We start from the raw sequence: 23,071 nt of genomic DNA on the forward strand, positions 1-23,071 counted from the left end.
CCCTACCTGTTGCTGTGTACTACTGAAAAAAACATCTGCACTTTAGACTGTGAAAAACACTTTATCATGGTGTAAAAACTAAAGGAGTGCATCCCATCACTACACTTGAAGTAACTAAACCTCAAATCAACTTCCTTTTTTCTTTTTTGCTGATAAACTGTACATTTGGCCTCCAGGGTACTATTTTTTTGTTAATTTGTATTTGCATACTTTTGTGTAAGTTTGTTTAATTCTTCTATTTTTGGCCTAAAACCATATTAGTGCAGCCCTCCTGCAGTTGAACTGTGGTTACTGCAGTTGAATTTTTCTTTTGCTTGATAGCCTGACTAATTAACAAGCTAAAACTAACTTTTTGCAAAACTGAATAATATTTTGCACAACAACTGAATACTACTAAAACATGTTGCTTGGTTATTTTAAATTTATTGCTAAAATCTATGTGTGTATCAATCAAAAATAACTAAAAACAAATGCTTTAGATCTGTGCCCTTCAGCCCCACTGTCCTGCAAATTTGTGTTTTCTTGCTGATACACAACAGACTTAAATAAGTGGGTGACCAGCAGGCTTCAGCAAAGCAAGATGGAATCATGCAATCATTTGAATCAGGTGTGGTGAAACGATGCATCTAAAACATGTAGGCTAGAGCGGTTTGAAGATCACTGTAGATGGCCTTATTCTGACAAGACGTGCACAATGCATACAAACCTTTATCGCAATATTAATGCGTGCAATTTCACAAACTCAAAAGACCGCATAGATGCAACATTTGGGCAACTACAATATTCCAGGTTCCATCAATTAAAACCCTGCCTGCCAGTAATTTGTTTGACTGGACCTTCACTGTTTTACCCACAGCTGAAATGGGTTATAGTAATCAGGATCCTAAAGCTTGGGGGACAGTATGATGATAAAAATGAGAGTGGGTGACGAAGAACACGTGGAATATATACGATGAACATGATAACCTGCGCAGTATCTAACAACTCTTAGACGTCTCCCTGGTCCAACACACTTGAATCCAACAGCTGAATCACCTCCTAAATGCAGTCAGGTTCTCCAGAGTCCTGCTAACGACCTCATTATTTGACTCAGGTATGTTGAAGTAGAGACACTCTAAAAGTTGCAGAGACCGACCCTCAAGGCCTGGAGTTGCCCACCCCTGCTCTAAAGTAAAACACTATTCAGTTGTAATGTTCTTATGGAGGCAGTTGGTTTCCCATTATTTAAAGGACATTATGACTGAATTACACTCTAATTGTTTCAGATATTGCTTGACTTTGTTTTAAAAGAAATTACAGTTAAGACCCTGGCCTAGCTTAAGCTCTTCGTGTTAACAACAGTTTCTAATTAACTGAATAAAACCATGTAAGCAGTAATTGCAGTAAGCTTTGCGGAGCGTTGTGGATAAGGAGACATATATACATCTTCATCAACCTCATGTAAAACACTGCTGCTCTGCATTGTGTGTTTTTGACTCCTGCGGAGGACAGAGCGGAGTATCTGAGGAGGAAGTGAATGTGTAATTTGGGGTGAGGAATCTATGCGTGTATCAATCAAAACAAGGTGTAAAGGATGCAGGTAGGACTGCCCAGCAGAGGATAGTGAGGGGAGATGACGAGGGCGTTGGAGTGTCCCCCACCTTTGATGTTTCAGATCTGCAGCAGAATCAGGGCTCCTCACACACTCACAATTTACATGTTGAACAACACTGGTGTTTATGAAGTTGTGAATTTTAACCTTTTTTTTTTTAAATGTAGTTGATACAAAAAACCTTTTGAGTGTAATGCGTAGTGATGGCTTACCAAGAAAAGTAATGAGCATTATTTTTTTAAGTACTTTGAGCACAATATGAGCTTGTGCTATGTAGTGCAGCCAGAGGAGAGCAAGCAATGTCAAGTAGGCTTTTTATGAAATGGAGAGCAACCACAATGCTGCTTCCCTCCTACAATGTTTATTTGCTACAATCTTCTGCATGCGTGACAGGATGAAAGTCAGTCCATGTTGCAGCATTTCTGTACGTTTCTCTTGGATTGCTAGTCGTAGCCTGTGTTGGGTGTTATCTTGTAAATATGAGTGAGATGTATATGGTTAAACTGAGAAAACGTGTAGTTCTGTCACGAAAGAAACCGTGAAAGATGTGTAAAATTACCCACAAATGCTAAAAAAAATAACGTTATTCCATTTGTGTTTTTTTTTTCCGGTGTTGTGCTTTAACAAAGGAAGAAAACCATTTTGAAACGGATCTAGGAGGCGGGGAATACTTGATGCAAATCACTTCTGATGTTGTGAACTTGTTACTTACAAAACACAAAATCAAAGCTGCACGTGTAAAGCATTGACAGGGCTTGATGACATAAAAGTCAAAGCTGTAGCCATTTAGAAATGTTTCTAAAGGACTCCCTGTGTCTTGCCTTACATGATAGACAGGAATGCTTTTATTTGTAGATCTTTCCTCTCTTACTTGTTTCCTTTTGACTACGATGCTATTTAATACACTCGTGCGAAGCAGCATATAGGCACTTATCTACACCAAATCATTTAAAGCTGAGCACATCGTTTTCTTTTTGAAGCGGTATCTCAGGAATGTGAGACTGGAGTAGTTGCTGTATGAATCTGAGTGGAGATTTCTGTGCATTATTTATCCTGACCAAGGCTGGGAACCTGGTTCACAGGATTTTGCATCATTTTGGAGGCAATGCTAACATATTGTTTAGGAGAAAACTGTTGAGATGTTCCTGAAACAAAGAAGGAAGAGAAAGTAAATTAGATTCTAATGTTTTTGTTCCGTCTCAATAAGCAAGTTTTAGAAATTTCACAGAGTTCTTTGGTACAGATGGATATTCATCAATCAGGACAACATGGCCAGTACCAGGTACTGGTGTGACCAGTACTATTTGCTGGTTTTCTTTGAGGTCTTATCTGCTTAGTCTAAGTTTAATTGATTCAGTTACAAACAAAAGAGGGAGAAAGTGCTGCAGATTCTTTGATGGAGGTTGCTGTTTTGATTACAATATAAAACGATGCAAGTTTGAGTCTTTTATAAGATTTTTCTTTTATTATAGAAATTTTACTAAGTGCATCAAAGTAAAAGCTGGTGCTTGATGTGTCTAATGCCTAGGAATGATTGGAGTTCTTAGTTTGGATGCATTTAATTAAAATGCATCTATAGATGTATCAGTTTAGCCATATACATCTTACCTATACAAGGCTAAACACCACAAAGGCTACAACTAGCAATCCAAGAGGAATTTACAAATGTTTGCATACAAACATTGTAGAAGGGAAGCAACATTGTGAAATGCTGCTTAGTCTGATCTGATCAAAGCCATAATGATCAAAGCCAGTCAATGAAAATTGTTTCTCTTGTAAATTGATTCTTACTTCAACCAACACCAGCTGCTTTCTTACTCTGGGAAAAAGCCAACTCTGCAGATAGTTTTACAATTATCCTGTGCTAAAACATGTCCATTATAAAAGGGTTATGCACTTGTCAAATCACATGCTTGTTTGTAGTTTTGTGGTCAGGTTCTCTGGTGATTAATTTAAGAGTGACAGATTTGTGTTGATCTTATTTTACATCTATATTTTCCTCCTTGCTTGTTGAATGTTTTCTGGATAAAGAAAACTACTAGCTTACTGCTAGATGCTCACTCTTAGTAATGGTTATAAGAATATGGATCTGAAAGTCTTGAGGCTAAAAAATTAGTCTAAGTTCCCATTTTAATTTCTCCTTATTTTATTTAGCGACTTAGTAATTTATCATATCCTAATGAGTCATAGCCATCCGTGACTCATAGGTGTAAATATAAAGGAAGGTTTCCCTTTCTGATTTTTGTGATAAAATTTGGACTTTTCTTCAAAAACTAAGAAACTTTCACACATTTTTCTGTCCTTCATATCTATTGCCACTCTTCAGTTTCTTGTTAAAGTTGGTTGTGTGGTCTCCAGAGAACAATCCAGGTCAGGAGCTGGTATGTCTAAGACTCCCTGTCCTTCTCTTCCACAGTGACTCATGTTGCATGGCACATGATGTGCCACTTTCACCAAATGAGTCATCCAGAACAAAAGCACCAAACTCCAGTAGCACCGCCAAGAAAACACAAGCTTTTTTTTTTCTCTGGGCTGGGTTTTTTTCTTTAACTAAACTGTCTCAGTATTTAACCTCTTGCTATCATCTAAGAAGAGTTCACTGTTTACTTTGGGAATTGTAGTTTTAAGTTTTTCACCAGGCCAATTTGAGAATTGTGTGCTTGGCTTCGGTTCTTGGAAGATGAGCAACCGCAATTATCGACATTTCGTGGCGCTTTTGATGTTCTGTTTGCATCGGCGGCGAGACATTCCTCTTTCAACTGGACTCTCCCTATCCAAACCCAAGCGCCCCACCTCCACTACTGACACACAAATAAATTGGGTTGCACTTGTAAAGGTGGTCTTTTTATGCCAGGGCTTTTTAAAGTTGGTAGTACTTCAACAAGTTGTACAATTATATGGTTAAAAGTGCAAAACAGACCAAGGAATGCAGTGCATGACAAATTGAAAACAACCGTTTGGTAGTAATGGAGTTGCATGTGTATAAATGCAAGGTTGGAACTCCCCAGTTTACAACACTTGACTAAACCGCAAAAGCGGCACACAATAAACTATTCCAGTCACCAGATTAATTGATGTCTCCTTCCTTAATGGTTGTTGCAATAAGACTTTTTTGTGCAGATTCAAAGTCTTTCCATTAAGATTGGGCTGTTTACTGGAAAAAATGGTGATTTAAAAAAAAAATGTTTTAAACAAATGTAAAACAAAAGGTGATGGAGTGACTGGTGTTTTTCCAAGAATTTATAACGCATAGTGGTGCTTTGTTGCTCTCCCCCACGTGTTGCTGGTCACTGCCAGCTGAAAAAATGGCTTCCACACTTTTTCTTTTGCTTACAAGAAAGACAAATTTGGCTACTTGGACGTATTTCCAGTCTTAAACAATACAAAGAAATGGCGGATACAACCTTTCCGGTACACACTGCTTTCCAGTTTCCAAAAGCATCTGTCAGCATAAACTCCTTTGGGGATGACTGGATTATTTTCAGTTGCTAACCTGAAAATGGTACGCTAATTCGTGGTTGAAGGAGCTCCAGATGGTTGGCAGACCTTTCTCCTTTTTTTTCCCTTTTTGTATGCTTTGTAAAAATACGCAATCTTTTTGCCTAAAGACTGAACATGAGAAATATTTGATTGGTTACTCTTTTTTTTGGTTGTCACAAAAATACTTTATTTTTCTTTATTTCATTAAAATAATACTATTTTATTTTTCTTCCCATTTTTATTTTCCATCTCAGACCTGATTTATTCTCTGACCCTCAGAAAAAGCTGATAAGCTCTGAAACCCAATATATTATCAATTATTTTGTCTGAGTTAAATGAGAGCCATGGTGTCAGAGACAAGTTAGTCTTTTACACATTACTGAAACCAATTTTATGGTTTCTTTAGTAAGATTTGGAGAACTAAACGTTCCAAACAAGAACATCTTGTTCTTGTTTGGAGGATTTGTTGGATATTGTCTTCCCCAAGTCGTTTGCTCAAAGTTTCATCCACAGTCTGGCGGTTTGCTTCTGGACGGGGCGACAGGGTGAACTGAGCTGTAAAGGTCCACTTTCACCTCCTCCATTTATAGAAAAGCAGGGGAGGGAGGTCTGTGCTCATATAGTTTACTGGTTCAGCAGAAAGCAGAAACAAGAAGCTAAATGTATCTTAAAGTGTATGATACAGTGCCATTGTTTTTATTTAGTTAATTTTAAAAGATAAAAACAAAACTATTTAAAATTCGTTGCAACCTAACAATTCTCCCTTATTAGAAATATGACAGTATTGACTGGAGCTCATTAAATTTTTCCTCAATCTTCTCCATTTCCACATCATGATATCCATAATCGTACTTTATCCTTACCTCCATCCAGCTAGTCAGATACAGTATATGCATACGGTGTAATGATGCATGTCACTTCAGATATATTAGCAGACCAAATATTACGACCAAACAAATCAATATTGCAGTTTGATAGATTAACTCTCGTTTCAGCCAAAGTTTTAATTTGCTTTCACTCTTTTTGAAATTATTCTTAGAGATATGATGAAAATATATTTGAATATGAAGAGTGTTGAGGAGCTTATGCTCGCTATCCTCCCACTGAACAAACAGCAGATGCTGAGGTCAAAATGCTGTAAAATAATTTCATATGCAAAAATAAATGTTCCACTGTTCTGTTTTGTAAACTTCTTTTTAATTGAATAGGTAATTGTTCAATTACTCACCATTACAAAACCAAACAGATTCTTAATTTGCAAACTGTTTCTTGCAGTTTCTTGGTGCTTGCTGTTTCACAGATAGACGGCTTTGGAGATCGTTAGACTTGCATAGGAAAGGCGGTCATTGATCTCGGGTGTATAATCATTAAGCAGAAGTGGAGAGTGATGGCACAGTACACACCTCGTGGCCTCAGCTGTCCCCGCCAAGCAGTCTCGATCAGTAGACCACAAGATTATTGCAACGTGCTGGAAGCTAGACGTCTGTATCTCAGCTTTTTTCCTGCATGTAGATATATTTAAACTGAATTCAGCACGCTTTAAATTCTTCCTGGGGAAGCGTCTTTGACTTTGTTGCCGTATATCTCCCCGTCTGTAGCCCGTTTATGTGCCTGCTTTCCTTTGCCGACTATGTCTGGGGCCCAGAGTAGAGTCCTTTCTGTAAGACGAGTGAATCTCTGCAACGGCAGCCACTGGGAGTTCTGTTTCATCTCCCCTCATACCGCTCCGAAGCAGACATGCAAATCCGCTGTAATGAGCGCAGCCTGTGTGGTGGTGCAGGGGTGGGGTGAAGAAATAGGGGAGGGATATACTCACAAATTTAAACTGGGAAAAGAAAAGGTGAAAGAAAAAGGAGATGCAGATAACAAAGCAGGAGAATTGAAGGGGTTTGGAAGATTATGTCACAAGTTTTGAAAGTAGCAGAATGTCTTCAGGGTGAAATGAGACGTTTGTAGGCTGATGTGGTGACACTGTTCTTCTCGCTGTTGAAACACAAAGGTATAGATGCAAATGGTGCAACCTTAATTAGCCTGGTGATTAGTACTACTGTGATAAGGTGTGGGGAAAGTGATAATAAAGTGTTGCTGTTATTGTTAGATGTAATCAGGCTTTTGTTTTGATTCTGCTAAAAGTTTATCTTCATTGAATGCTTTTTTTTTTTTGCTTCAGTGGAGGATTACAATAAAAATACACGTTAACCTGTCACTGTGGCAAATCCTAGAGACATTTTCAGTCAAACTTCCAGTTTCATTCTGGAAGTTTGAATATTTTACCTGCCATGTCCTTAGCAGTTTATCGTAAAACTCACCAGTCTGCAGTGAATTTATGCAATTGCCGTGTTTCCAGTATAATGCAAAGATTAACAGTGTATATTGGTTGAAGGTTAGCAGAAAATTCAAGTAGACTGAGATCTTCATGTGCTCTTTGCTTTCCTATAGCTAATGGGAAAGTTACTGGACCTAATGGATTCATAATCTGAAGAGTCTCTGAAGTGAAACAATAAAATATGATCAAACTAATTATTGGATTATTATTGTTGTTGGAAAAATATTCATTCCGTTTGAACATTTTTCACATTTACTAGATGTCACAAACTCAAAGTTCAACATATGTCATTTGGTTTGCATGTAATAGACCAACACAAAACGGTACAAAAAGTTTAGAAATAAAAAAATTAAAAAAAGAATCTGAGGTATGCATTCGTATTCAGCCACACTTACTTGGATACCACTGAATAAAATCTAGCTTAATCAGTTACTTTCAGCGGTATTGTTCTTCAGCAGCTGATCATAGTTGATGACTGGGTGGAGGGAGCTAAATACTTTGAAATTCTGGGAGAAAAGTTGTTGGAGGCTGTAAAAGACTTGATATGAGGATGGTGATTAATCTTCTGGCACTATCATGACCCAAAACTACAATATTCAGATGTTTAAAATCAATTCTGGTGGGCCAGTGTTCCGCTAATGACCTAATTATGCACGTCAGGTAGGTCAAGTCAGAGACATCTAAACATTACAGGTGTCTGTAGCGGTTGAGGATGTAGTTATTTGATTCAGATCAACTTCTGGGACACATCCAGAAGTTACAGGACACCGCTCTCGGCGACTGGAGTTTGAGACCCCTGGAGTTTTTCAGTATGTCTGTTAAAATGGCCCAGTCATTGTCCACAGCTAAGTCACATTGAGAATGCGTATAAAATACATTGATGTCTAGATATTATTCGCCATTAAATATGACTGGCCTTGAGCTATTTTGCAAATAAGAGAAGGTGAAACATTTCAGTTTTTAGATGTGCAAATCCGGTAGAGACGTACCGCAAAATATTTGCGTCCAGTGGGATTGGATACATATCACTTTTTAAATTTGTGTAAAACAGTTTTCATTCCACTTAAAAATTTGTGCACCACTTTGTGTTTGTTCCAATAACATACATTGATGTTTGTGGTTCCAGTGATTAAAAATGTGGAAAAGGTTCAAGGGGCTCTAAACACTCACAGATAACAAGCAGACTCTAAAGAACTGACCAGTCGTTGTGCTTCATCCGACTCATCATTTTGAATGTCACACTGAGACAAGGCAGCTGCCCACACAGCATCTTCACCTTCCTGCTTGAAAACAAGAGGTTCCCCACTGGAAATGTCAAAAACAATTTCATAATAGCCGAGCGGCACCTCCTTGACTGACAGCACAGAGACGGAGCTGCCTGACGGCTTCTTCACGCTGAAAGGGAGTTCCCGAGTTTCAAATGGATTTAAGCTGTCAGTGGGAGTACTGGGCGTGGACGTCATCGGAGTTCCTCAAGGCGTCTGAGCCAGCTATGCCTCAATTTGTCACAGAGTTCAAGCGTCGGCCGAGGAATTGACCAACTTTTACGTTTGTTTTCAGAGCCAAGTCTTGCATACCGTCGTGTGCTTAGTGTGTTAAAGAATTAAAATGGAGAACTGGTTAAGTTTGGTTTCTTCATCACAATATTTAAGTGCTTAATATACTTGTATCTTTTTTTGTTTTTGTGAAGGACTTTGTGGTTTTTAGTTGAATTGGATTAAACGTAAAACAAAAAGTATTAGTTGACACATTTAAGGTTTCCCAGGCTTCAAAGGCCTGGGAAACATCTAAAATTATCTTGTTGATGATGTATGTTTTGTGTAAAAATAAATCGGCACTTTGTACCTGTCGAGTTGTTTCCTTGTTTTGGATTTATTATGGAATCCTCCAGTTTTGTGATGAGTTGGTGTGTCTCCCGTAACACGGTGAGCTCACGCTTGATGAATGTATTTTTTTGCCAAGAAGTATTTTGACTGCAGAGCTTAAAACAACAACTGCTACTGCCTTCCCGCCTCTTCTTATCCACACCCTGACAAATACCAACATTGTCTCCGGGAAACCAAAATTAATTGAAATGATCTGCACTGGAGCATGATGCAAGGAGCAGGTATAGACACCGACAGCTGTCTGTTCAAAGTGAAAACAAATTTCTGGTCAGTTATTCCAGGTCACGGTGTAAACACACTCATCCACTGCTTCTATGCTCTTAATCAGCAGCAGCTGAAAAACTAGCTGGCTCCAAATTACCACAGAAGTCATCTGGAGAATATCCAAGAAATGTATCCGGCTGTGTAGACGCGCACAATTCTTTGTGATGCAAGACGGCGTTGGATGAGTTCTACAGATAATTGGGTGCTTTTCATACGGTGTTCCGCAGGACTACATGAGCTGCAGTTTTGAAAGTTAGGGGTCAAAATAATTGAAGGCACAATATACATGAGCATGTGTGATGATCTTATGGCTTGCATACGTTTGTGGAAAAGCATATCGTCTGGTTATGAAAACCCTTAATCCATCATTGTTGGTGGATGGCATGTTTTAGTTTTTATTAACAGACTTTGAAAAAATGTTGAAACCACTGAGGTGTGACTTTTAATCCTACTGATATGTTGCGTAACTTCCAAGGAATTGTGTGCTATCACTCAGGAGAAAAGGGCAAAGATAAATGACCTCTCAATGATCTGAATTTATGTTGTCCCTCTCTCCATCTGACAGAGCTGAGGGGTTGTAATTCAGCAGAATAGTGGTGGTCCAGTATCAGGTTTGGCCCCCCAAAACAGCAGACATTACTAAAATAGCAGTCTCTCAGTGTTTTAATAGACTGTAAATTATTACCTTATTTCTGATGTCTCAAAGCCCTCAATATTTCTAAACCATAACAGTTTGTAAGTTAAGGTTAAACCGTCGAGCTCTGCTTCCTCTAACTTGATTAAGTAACGACAGCCACACCAAAGGGTGGTGTTCTTGGCTCAATCTAGTAAGCTTTTCGTGATTAGAAAAAAATTTGATTTCTCAGTTTCTGAGATTCAGAATCAGGTTCTGTCGTGCATCTCGACTTTATGGCTTTAATGGTGTTTTTTTCCTGTTTTTCAAGAGGCGTAAATATCGTCATAAAATGGATGTAAACCAGACTGTCGAAACGTACAGATGTGGGCTGCTTTCATTTAAATTTTTTCCAGTCAAGCATCGTTTCCAGGCAACCTCGCTAACCATGATGGTGGATTTAGTTTTTCCTTTAAAATGTTTTCCTAGCCCTTTTGAACTTATACAATCAACACCCGAGCTGTAATTATGAGTTTTGTAATTAAGTCTGAGGGTGGAGATTAGGCCAATGTTGAGCCCAAGGACACTAAAACTGCAATCTGTGGCCAGCTTTATCACCTCAACTATAGTTGGCCTCAAATGCCCTGAATACTTTAGACCTGGTTTCACCTACTCCATTTTTTTTTTTTTTTTTTTACAGCTTTCACTCTCATTTCATGAAGCTTTACATTTGTTACTCAGCAGTTTCTCATTTTGGCTTCAGCTGCGTTTTATGTTTAACTTGCATAGAGAATGTATGCAGTGCATGCTGCGTGCTGTCAGTGAGCTGTGTTATTATCTGCAGGTACAGTGCAACTGTGGGAGCATTTTCAATCGCCTGTATGGAGGCGCAGTAAACCACTGAAATGGGACATGAGGAGTCAAAGAGCAGCGCTTCAACAGCTTAATGATGTAGAGGCGTCCAGCTCTGTCAGGCAGTAAACTCTTTAATATGCTGTTAATTATTTCTGAGAGATTGAGTATTGATTAAAAACCAAAACGGTTTTAATTATAACTCCAGCTCCAGTGCCTTTCAAAATAAAGATGATTTTTAGGCAGTACGTGACAGGAACATCTAAACCTCAGGCGGGTTTTATCCGGATTTTCTTTCAGATTTGGCTTTTGAAAGGCATACGAGTGTCATGCCACCATTCTTATGCTTTTGTTTTCCTATCCCCAGCTTTAAAGATATCTGTACTCTTCTACTCTTTAAATTTGAAAGTTGACCTGAATGATTTACTCACTCTCAGAACAGACTCGGCCCACTCACTCATTAAACTAAGCTTCGTAATTCGAGCAGAACTATTTTTCCCCCGCATACAGAAAAGTGCTAATGCATGTTTTCTCCAGGGGTCAAACAAAATGAACAATGCTACACTTGGACTGAATGGAAGACTGAAAATGTTCCTGAAACACAACAATCCACACACAAACACCAACATTAAATAAAAAAAGTGATCTGTTCCACTCATGGCTTCGTATTATTCTCATTGATTTATCAGAAAAAATATTTCTACTATAACTTTAAATGCTAGTCAGTCTTATGGGTTATGATGCAACATCTTATTCCATGAAAAGATTGGAAAGAAATGGCTGTTATGTCTTTAAACCCAAATTAGGCTTTTAAAAATTTAGCATGCTCTTGCATAAAAAGAAAAGCTGCAAAATACCAAATGAACTAAGAAGCATAACAATGTTTTGCAGGAAAAATGACTTAAGACATTAAACGGTTTGTCAAAGATGTCCCCAGCTTGTTCTCCATCTGACTACATGAATAATTCTTCTACCAAGGAAAAAAGGAGAAGGAAGAGCTGATTGTTGCAGTTTGTTTATAAGAAAAACAAACACCTTTCTATTTTTTTAGTTGGTAATGGCTTGTGGCATGAGCAAGGGAAAACCCCCTTTGATTTTTGGCACATACTTTGGTTAACGCTTTAAAATATCACACAGGCCCTGGTGGCAGATGCTCACTTTAGGTACTTTTCAGATCAGGTTTTAGGAGCTTATAAGTTTTACATTTTAATTTTGATGTGACTTGTCTGGTACGATAATTATGTTACTTTCGATGAACAAAATTAAGAAGAAAAAAAAGCAAAATAGTGGAAAGAACAAAAGAGAGCACAAGGCGGCCAAAATGGCAGCTAAAAATTGTTGAATGCTGAAGACAAACTTCGACCACAAGACAAATTGTGAAAGTCTTAAGTCGGAAATGGTTTATAAAGTGAAGATTTGTATGGTAATTATCCAGTGAGGTAATTACTGCTCGAGACTTACCAAACCGGTACCATTTAGAGAGATTTAAAGGTGTTCTGTCACATGTGAAGTATATTTCTATTTAAGCACAGTTGGAAATGGCTGCCTGTGACAAAAAATGTGTAATTTGAGACACTAATGTGTCAGATATTGTAATTTCTACTCCACCTCTAAGAAGACTCGTTACTGTGTTGTGTGCAGACATGCATCGCCAAGTTGCTTCCAACAACTCACCATAATAGATGATTTTAAAGCAGTAGTTATGCACATCTCACTTTTCTCCTCATAATCTCTGTTTTATTTGTGACGGTTTGACTACAGGACACTAATTCAGCTGTCAAAACAGTATTCTGATGACACTGTCTGCCACACCTCTCCAACTTGATAGTTTTCCAACATGCTTGACCGTTTAAAGTCACTTTAAGCTAATAATACACATGTGGTTGATGGAAGGGATTAAAAATCATGAAATAAAATCCAACTTCAGCTGCAGTTAAACAGCCTCTCCTTAATTTGGCCCAGACACAGGAAAAAAAACAACAACCCTGTCACACCTGAAAGTAATAACTGGTACTAAGGAATTGTTTGGTGAGAGAAGCTATGCATTAAATCTGACCTGTGGACATCAGCTAACATTTTAATGATTGGACATGAAAAGTAAAAACCACCGTTAAAAAATGCATATTATTACTTGATAAACTTTATGCTCACAAACAATAGTTGTGCTTGTTGGGCCTCCCTGCATATCTGTAGTAGCTGTATTATAAACTGTTGGTTTTCTCTTTCCATATGTTGTTCCTTAAATTAATAATTTTGTTTCATTTAGCACAAAATATTTGGTGGTTGGGAAAAATCATCTCTTTTCGCTTTACTTTCTTTTCTGATATTCATGGGGAAACTGCTCACTACATACTATTTTCTGTGTTTCTAATAAGTGGCGACACATTGAATCAATGTTTTCTGGTCAGTTCTGTGAATAGAAAAGAATGCCTTTAATGAGCCTGTTGTTGCTCATAAAAATTAGTGTCTTCCTCTTGTAAGTGTCCTCAATCAAAATGCTCTTCTTTTCAAAAACGATTAATAATTATTACTAGGGGTGCACTGATTGCAGTTTTCTGGCTGATCACCGGTCTTTTAAAAAGCCTAACCTGCAGCAGTAGCTGAGTTGCTAACAGAGGGGTTGACTATTGGTAACTAAATGTGCAGAGATGTCCTGGAAGGCTGATCTGTCAGTCAAACCTCTCTGACAGGAGAACAGAGGACAGTGGTTGATTCTTGGATCTTTGCTAAGGTTGATAAGATCGTTTTCACATGCAAGTATGAAGGAAATCGGCACAGATAAATTGTCTGGCCGATAAATCGGTGCACCCCTAATTTTTAGGCTCCAAAATGTGACAATATGTACAATTTAATGTTTCAGTTCATTTTAAAAATCTTCCGTCATCATCAGCTCTAACTCATGCTGACTGTAAAACCCAATCTCAGCTCAGAGACTGGCTCAGTATTTAACATCAACAAAAACAAACCGGGATGGAGTCAACATGGATGAGAGTGAGAATGCCACCAAGCGCTCGGCCTGCCAGTTCCTTAAGTGGTCTAGTTGTGATTCAGCAGCAGGATCTTGCCGGCTGCCAGGCTGGCATGGAGTCAACCTCCCAGAGGGACTTTGTTAATGTGGGCCCCCAGGCTGCGGGACCAGGGTAATTGGGTTCGCATGGTTGGTGTCAGGACACCCCTGCCTCCTCCAAAACAAAGACCACCTCCCAGGCAAGCTGTTAGGGATGTGGAGCCAATCCCGCACAATCACTGCTCTGATTCACTGGAAAGGCTTATTCAATTACTGCTATGCTGAACGTGTTTTTTTTTTCTTTTCTTTTCTTGACCTTAAGAGATTGCACGTAGAGTTGCAGTCTTGTGCTGGCCTCAGCAGCTTAGACCTTTGTCTGCATACATCTGTACGTCTGTGATGAATCCATGTCAGCAGTGAACGGAGCTCGCTGTGGAGACCGCCTCTCTGAGGACTTTCTCTGCTGTGTCCATTCACATTTTTCTGCTGAGTGAATTGTGAGGTTATGAGCCCTGCTGGTTGCACTGTGGCCTCTGCAGACAGCCTGCAGCACCTCAGTTGATCCTCAGACGGCTCACAGATCTTTTCTGACTCTGATCCGCCTTTCCTACGTCTGCCCGGCTCGTCTGTCAGTTAGCAGCGGTCGAAAGCTTTCTGTCTTTATCTTAGAGCCCGACTGCTGCAGCCAGCTGACGTAATCAGTGACGTCAAATCTAATAATCTCACCGCTACTTTCATCATTAGTCGTTATGCATCTTCTTCTTCCATTTTGTACCCAAAGGTAAAATAGTTTTCCTCCACATTGTTGGGGTTTAGGAGAAGACCCTGACTGCTCTTTATTTTGGCTCATTAGTGAGTCTGGCTCATCGTATTTCAGCAACCGAACCATAGAGAGTCCATTTATTGTCACCTAAGCTACTATGGACCACTAACATACTTTAGACTAGTTTGTCCAAACACAGCTGCAGCTTCGACAGACGCACACATCCAGCTTCAACCTGCAGAAAGAAAACATTCCAGTTTAGAGTCTTTCACTTTCTTAGGAATTTTCAGGTAAGAGAACATTAAAATGATCTAAATAAAATGGTGATTTTAGGATTTTTATGTCTAGTTGCTCCATTTCTAATCCTGTTTTAATCATATTTGAGTATACAATGTCCTATATTTAAATTATTCAAATGTAAATTCATAAGTTGGTTAATAAGGACAATTTATCTTATAGTCTTAATAATTGTATTTTCAGAAAATGAGTGCAATAGAATCAGATAATTTTTCCTCAAGAGTTGGATTCTTTTCTGAACTGAAGTTTGCTTTCTATTTCTAGTTTAATTTTGAATACTTTGGCTATTTTCCTGATTCCTTGCGCTGGTTCTTTGATTTTGTGGTGTTTAAAAATTGAATGCCCATTTTTATCTAAAAAAAAAAAAGGAAAATCATTAAGATTCATTTAAAAAGGTTGCAGCTGGTCACCGCTCCATTTATGAAGCTCTCTAAATTTTTGTCACTATTTTTTTTTTCTTTCTTTCTTCTACCTCTGACGCAGCGTTAAACTGCCTCACAGTCGCACTCCACGTTGATTGGCAGAATAATTACGGACTCGATTCGTTCATTCATGGGTGAAGCTGGAGCCTAAAGAGCATGCATCCATTTTGGTTTTAATTGACCAACAGCATCCCACTTACATCCTAAAAAAAAAAAAAAAAATCTAATTTACCTGTATAGTACTTGGACAATAAGTACTCTGGAATACATATTCAGAGGTGTAAGGCCTCTGCTGGGCAGCCAAGTCTGTTTCACGGAGCAGTAATCTGAACAATGGGTTCAGCAGTGAGAGTGGCAAAGTGATAATTGACACATCCTAAAAATGCTAGTAAGGACCGGGGTATTAATGCGTTCTTCCTGGGGCTGGCTTCACCGGAACCATTAAGCCTTTAATTGAGAAGGAAAGCCGACATTAAAAGCTGTCGCCTTGGCATGGCTGCTACCTGCTTTTTTTTCTTCTTTTTTTTCTTTTTAATTATGGCAATGAGGCCTGAGGCCATTTGCTGCATGATTGCAGAGCTCGTGCAAAAAAAAAAAATACCAAGGCTCTATGCTATTTTATTTTGAGAGATGTCAAAAATAACTGAAGTCCTTTTACTGAAGCGGTGGAAAAAGTGAGGAGTGTCTTTTGACTGAAGGGCAGGTGAGCAGAGTCCCCACCCCTCCGTGTTTACACCCTCGGCTATCGCTAGGAAAACAAGGGTTTTCTCCCGCACTAATATAAAGCCACTGATATGGAAGGTATGACCCAGGTTTCGGTCGAGAGTGCGGATGCCAGAGCCTTGTTACCAGGTTACATCACTGTTGTTGTTATGAGTGCATGTGCCAAATCTTCAGGCATAACAGAAGGAGCATGCTTCACGTTTCCCCTCCTTTCCGCCAAGTTACCGTCACACTACAAGAAGATTCTTGTCACAAATGAGCTCTCCCTCCTCGCCGTCTCTGGGTTCTGGGCAGCATTTAAGAATCACTGGTGTAAATATTTATTGTGGCCTGTTTGAATTGCAGTGACACTGTTTTTAATCATTCATCATGCCTGCAGTTCTGAAGAAGCAGATTCAACAGCACAGTCATCACGGGTCTTAATGGTCGAGTCTCTGTGGCTGAGCAGACGCACGCTGTCGGAGCGTCGCTCTTGACGGATGCTTGACTGCAGTAAAAAGGGATTAATCTCGGAAATTGCAGATAAACGCAGGAGCTCGCTGGCCTGGTATGTATCAACAGTCGTCTGTCTGCTAGTGGGAGTAAGAATGTGAACTGAATAGCCTACTTTGCTCAGAGAGGAAATGATGACAGTAATACACAGGTATTCGACAGGAAGTTCTTCTCAGAAGGCAACCAGATGTTCTCGGTAGAGAGTAGAATTTACCCTCTTGGACTATTTTTATCTTTGTAAATACGCAATAATTTCTGTCTTTTTGTCAGTTTGGAGGTTTTGCAATTTTTTTACTTGATACTCAGCAACTGCAAGTGTAAATGCTGTTATTTAAAGAGTATATTTATACTTAATATCATGGAAAAAATGGAAGCATTGATTAACTGGATCAATTTTAAAAAGCATATATTTTTCACTCACTACTACTTGTTTTATTTATCTACTATCATATGCATTCTATAAACTCTAAAACATACAAGTTTCATGTATTATGTTGAAAATCTCGGAGCTTTTGCATGTTTTCTAATTTCAGAAACTCTTTTTGTCAAATTTAACAAAAAAAAAAAGCTCACTAAAGTGAATGTGCTTTTTTTTAAAGTTTACATTATGATACTGGATTTCAATAGTGAAATCCAGTATCCAGTGACATTAACATAAGCTAAAAGGGGGAAAATAATGCTTTTAAAAGCTTCTGTTATCCGTTTCTTTGGTGGGGCCAAGCAGAAGCAAAATTACAGATATTATGGCATATAATGTTAAGATGATAATCAACACTAGTGAAGTACATGTAATAAGGTCTATTAATTTTTAACAGGATTAATAGTACTAGTAGTGCATTATGTCCTGACGCTTTACACAGCGGACACAGAAACAGCAGCTGATATTCCCAGCACTGAGCTGCTATTTTTATTATCCATTCTTTATCAGACCACTAAGTTGTGACCACTTTATCACATTTTGGAGACAAGAATGTAACATTTAACCAGTGCAACCTGTTAGGAAGCATGACCTGAGTGGAAACCTATGACCTTGAGTAAAAACACCACAAATATTCACACAAAGCAAAATATATAACATGATCCAACTGTTTTCAATTAAAGTAGAAAAGCAACAAGAAGGCCTTATCCTCCTAAAAAAAGAAAAAAAAAAAATATATATATATATATATATATATATATATATATATATATATATATATATAGACTTTTTTATTATTTTTAATAACTAGGAGAACATTTTAAGAAGCTTTTGGCCAGCTGACTGGCAGTGCACTGCAACAGATGGGGATGGAGCAGCGGTGCGTTACTCTATGCTTTGTGTAGTTGGAGAAAACTCTGGACTTTCAAACATGTTTCCTTCAGGTATCTTATTAAAAGAGCTTTACATAGTCAAAGTTGTAAGGGAGAAAATTTACAAGCGGTGCTCCTGATGCTTGTTCCACTTTATAGCAACTTTACAGAACTCATTGCTGTATGTCGGCTGTGTACAGCTGTGAAAAAAAAATGAAGAGACCACTACACTGAAAACCTGTTTTTTTTCCACCAAATATTGATTTCTGAACTTTTCCTGAGTTGAAACATTAGTATTGTTGTTCCTAAATGAACATGAACTTGTTTTCTTTGCATTATTTGAGGTCTGAAAGTGCTGCATCTTTGTTGACTTTTTCTAATTTTCTCCAAATGCAAAGTTTTTTTGCTTGGAATTTCAGAGTTCATGGAATAAAAGAACAATGTTGATTTTACTCAAGCATATACCTATAAAAAGTAAAATCAGAGAAACTGAAGGAAAAAAAATTAAGTGGTTTCTTAATTTTTTCCAGAGGTATATCCTACTTTACAAGTTTAAAGCGTTTCGCTTCAGCTCTTAAACCTGTAGCTTGTAAGTTTATCAGGGAATGGAAGAAACATTTATAACATAGTAAAAATTCACATTGGATAAAGAAAGCGGCACCCTTTACCATTCTGTTCAGTGATTTAATGTTTGCATTAAGTCACTTAAATATATGATCCCAAATTGTAAACTTGAAGTACGTGTAAAGTGCACATAAGGACACAAAAGGGTTCAGGAACTGCCATGCAGCTAACATACAGTGTGAAGTGGAAATGTTGCAATCAGACTTTTTTCTGGCTTTTCAGATTCCTCTTTTGTTTTTATAGATGTCGAGAGAAAATGTTGCACATTCTTGTGATTGTGGTACTAGACTTGATTCAACAAAAATAAAATTTCCAGCATTAGGTCTGTTGATAACTGTCCGATTAATTAATGCATTCTTACTTTCTAATAAGTGGGAAATTAAGTCAATTTATTTATGCTAGAGATGCACCAATCAAGTGCGGTTTTCTCATCTAATTTCTGGATCTCTTACATAAAAGAAGGCATTATTGAGCCTGTGGATAAGGTGATGATGGAAGTGTAAAATTTAGAACACCTACTTGCATTTTAAAAGAGCCACCATTCACCACATTAGTGAAAGGTATTTTTTTTTGCGCAGTGCCAATATGTCAGAAGTGACTCAGATGTGCCAATGACCTCAGTCGACACGTCTCCAAACTCGGACTCCATTGATCTGAATACTGTTTGCTCTGTGAAAGGTGTCATGTTTATTTAGAAAAATGGTAAAAATGAACAACTATAGCAATACAGTTTCTACACGGTTTAAGCAAGCATTAAAGTTTGTGTGGTTTCAGAAAAAGGAAACTGGCTCTGTGTTAGTAAAACCAATTTCATTGACGTACTTCCCTTTAAGCGGGACTCCCCTATTTCTGCTTCACCGAGTAGTTCCCTTTTTTGGGGCAAAGTTTCGCCTGTTACCACAAAGGTTAAATCTGATGACGATCAAACGTGCTCTGCATTCACTATCTTAGTGCTGTTCGTCTCTGATTAATTATGGTTTGGTGTTTATGGTCGCAATCACTGGATCCGTTTCGGATCTTACATTTTGAAGCGGGCATGACAATGCTTTGCCTTTAGTTTCGTTGTCTTCAGCAGTGATGTCCTGGTAATTCATTGTGTTGTAATTGCTGCAATATATAAGTCTTTAGACTTTTAGCCACAGCCTGTTCTGTCTGAAATAGACTTAAATGATCGGTGATTGTCCTCACACTAAGTGCCAGTCACAGCAGCAGCTCTTCAGTTGAAATATTAATTTCAGCTGGGCCCGTGCATTGTTATGGGTACTAAAATTTTAAGTGCATGCTAAGTAGATGCATCAATTTTGCAATAGCTGAGAGGGGGAGCGGCACTGATTTTTCTGACGCAGTTGCTGACTTGCTTCCCCGGACATCCTTGCTTAACATGGTCAAGTTGATGTAATGTTCTGCGTTGAGTAATCCCAGGTTGTTGCTCATCTTATTGCTTCATTGGGGATTCTTTACTGAGAGAACCTGGCACAGGTAAAGCAGCAATGCTTTGACGAAGCAGCTGCGCTGTTGACGAGTCCTGTCAAGAAGTTGGGAAATTAAGAATTTAAAAAAAAAACATTCAGTGTGTTACTCAGCAATCCTTTATCCCTCAGGGCTTAATGGTAGATTTTGCTCTGAGTGTTTTGAATAGAAAATGAAATGGACCATTTTTTCCGGGCCCTAGGATTAAATCCACCTCTTTCCTGAAAACAAATAGGTGATTAATAAAACATTTCCTTTTATTTAGAATGACTGTGACGCCACACGTTTTCCTGAATCCGAATCGGGGTGGTTTCGTTTGGTTTCAGAGTGTGTCCGCTCGAGCTCGTGGTCAGACCTCTTTCTGCTCTCTGCCACCTCCAATTGTTACTAAACACACTCACCCTTACAGCACCTATAGTGATCTGTCACTTCTATCTTTTATTATCTTTCAACCTGCCTCCTTCGCTTCCACTTGGCTGCCCTCCCACAGACCCACTGGTGAACATTTTTGGACTGTCCCTGCCGATGTAGCAGCAGGCCTGGCTGTACCCCAGTCTGAGGGATGAAGGCAGCAGGGGGGCCTGCTAACTGCCTGCTCTTGTTACGCCTTATCAATACTGCCACCGCCTAAAGGTTCTCTAATGAAGACGGTATCTTGGCTCCACGGATTATGTAGCAGCTGGATCATTAGCATGAAGGGCCAAATGGCGTGTGTGTCCATGAATCTGGCCTTTTCATCAGTTTCTAATCTCATCACCTACACTGGCTTCCAGAAGTACTAGTTTGGTTCTTTCTTGGTTCATTTGTTCATATTGACATGCTGTAATAGGAAAGAAACTTTAGGTTTTTTTTTTTACTATACTATTTAAACAAACAAAAAAAGCAAAATTTGAAGATGCAAGGGTAAATACCACGATAGTGCATGAAAACTTGTATCATTCAGGAATATATGAACTTCTGGGCTGATTAAGGAATTCAAATATCTAACCAAATATAAAATCATAACTTTATAGGATGTTTTAGTCCATTAATTTTAGTAGAAACAATTGTATGGAGAACATATGACACAAGATGATTCTAAATGGTGCATCTTGAATCACAGTACAAGTTGAATTTCTGTAATAAAAGGCAATGCTTATCGACCTTAAGATAAGCGTTGAACCCATCAAAAAAAAGAATGGACATTATTTGAAGAAGGTAAATTAACATGGAGTTTTTAAAACGTTGTTGTTTCCAATCAGCAATGTAAAATTTGGAGAAAGTATGAAGAAGATGAAGAGGTTGTAATTAGGAAATATGCAGGTGGACCCTGGAAGAAAAGCAAAACTCTTTCTTAGTTGGCTTTAAGAAACCAGCTGAACAAAATTAGATTTATGTATGGAAAGCCTAAGGACACTGGATTGCCACTTATTTGGGAATTTTTTCTAAATCTTGAAAAATCCGCTTTATTTTATGTTTGCATTAAAGAAATGCAGTTTGGAAGCTGAGATGCCTTTTAGCATTTGTACTTGCTATTGGGTGGCATTTCCAATCCAGGAGCTCCATTTATTTTTTCTTGGTGCTGATTAACTCCCAAGAGGAAGAACTTTGAGATGTTAGCTTCTGTGGTAATGCTAAGATGGTTTCCACTGTGTGCGTTAATGTACAATAAGTTATTTTTTGGTGTTTAAACTATCAAAATAGGCGTTTTTATAACTCCTGTATTCACAGATTTAACTTTTCACAGGCGGCTGTGGTCTCCCCCAAAATACTGGGTGTCCACTGTGCCAGTGTAAATTAATGCAGTAGAGGTACTTTTTCTTCAAAACCAGAAAACGGGATTGATAAACTGCTGCAAAATGAAACAACAGACTGAACGGCCTCAAAGTGATTCCATATATTCTGTCAGGAACAGGACCGTCTCAGTCGGACTCTCACATTGTCTTACAACAGAGAATTACAAACTGCATGCTGTGACTTCATTAGGTATTAAAATCAGTGACACTTTGAAAAAGGTCATGAGTGTAAAATTAGACGGAGCATGTAAATATGGGATATTTTTAACCACACACACCAGAAACCAAATGCCCGGATTTTAAGTGAACACACTAAAGGGAAAATATGCAAAACCAATGTGGATGTTTTGAAATGTGATAAGGTGACAGTCAAAACGCTAATTTATCTCAACATCCTTGCACATTTCTAGCACAATATTTTTATTTGTTGTCTTTTTGTGTGTGCGCCCTCCGAATATTCCCGTTTTTATCCAGTATGGCTCAACAAGCTGTTTTAATGTTTTGCCAACTTGAAGCTGCAGCCAAAAGAAGCCTCTTCAGTCCGATTTTTGCAAACACGAAATTGGTTTGAAAGCTTAACATTTGAAACATGGTGATAAACACAACAATGCACCATCCACTTTACCTCTGCCAATCTCCATTTCAGCCCTCCAGATTAAAACTTTACTCTTTTCAAACAGAAACATCACTTTAAAACTAGTCTAAAAATGAAGTAAATAGTAAACCGCCTTTCTTATTAAAATGTGTCTGATGAAATTCAGCTCTGATCATAAGGGAATGGTTTTAGACCAGTTACTTTTGCAATAAATTATCTCCTGCCGTCAAATTTGGTATTTCCCTTCTTTGAATTTTGTCTAGTTTTGCAGAAATGCCTTCATCTTATCCTCCGCTCGTCCGCACTAATGGAGGATCTTGAATTGGCTGCCGGGCCCTTGCAGCCCCCTGCTGTGAGACATCAGCTGAAAAGTATTAACATAAACAGTTTCTGTTCGAATGCTGCCAGAGGAGTTTGTTCAGTTTGGGAGTTCCTCATGATTCCTGTTGTTGCTTATTACCACAAAAAGTTGCAGAATCTTATTTAATATTTTTGTTTTCTGAAGCACTTTGCATTTGTTGCATATATATATATATATATATATATATCAGTGTTGTGGTACTCGAAGTTGGTCTTGGTCTTAAGACCGGTCTTAAGACCA

The 23,071-nt window shown here is 38.4% G+C and overlaps 1 protein-coding gene across 2 annotated transcripts in view; it reads left to right on the forward strand.

Annotated features, from left to right (window-relative positions):
* The window catches only part of foxj3 (forkhead box J3), a 109,999-nt gene that overhangs the window by 13,481 nt on the left and 73,447 nt on the right, over positions 1–23,071 (forward strand). The window contains exon 1 of one of the 2 annotated variants that reach the window (XM_015029781.1): positions 16,637–16,771. The exons of the other annotated variant lie outside the window; for it this stretch is intronic. The gene's annotated coding sequence lies outside the window, so the exon portion shown is untranslated. Of the gene's footprint in view, positions 1–16,636; positions 16,772–23,071 lie in introns of those variants that run through there. 2 annotated transcript variants of the gene reach the window in all.

The sequence above is a fragment of the Poecilia latipinna genome, unplaced genomic scaffold (assembly GCF_001443285.1).
Source record: "Poecilia latipinna isolate Pla-1442-1.1 unplaced genomic scaffold, P_latipinna-1.0 Scaffold162, whole genome shotgun sequence".
NCBI lineage: Eukaryota > Metazoa > Chordata > Actinopteri > Cyprinodontiformes > Poeciliidae > Poecilia > Poecilia latipinna.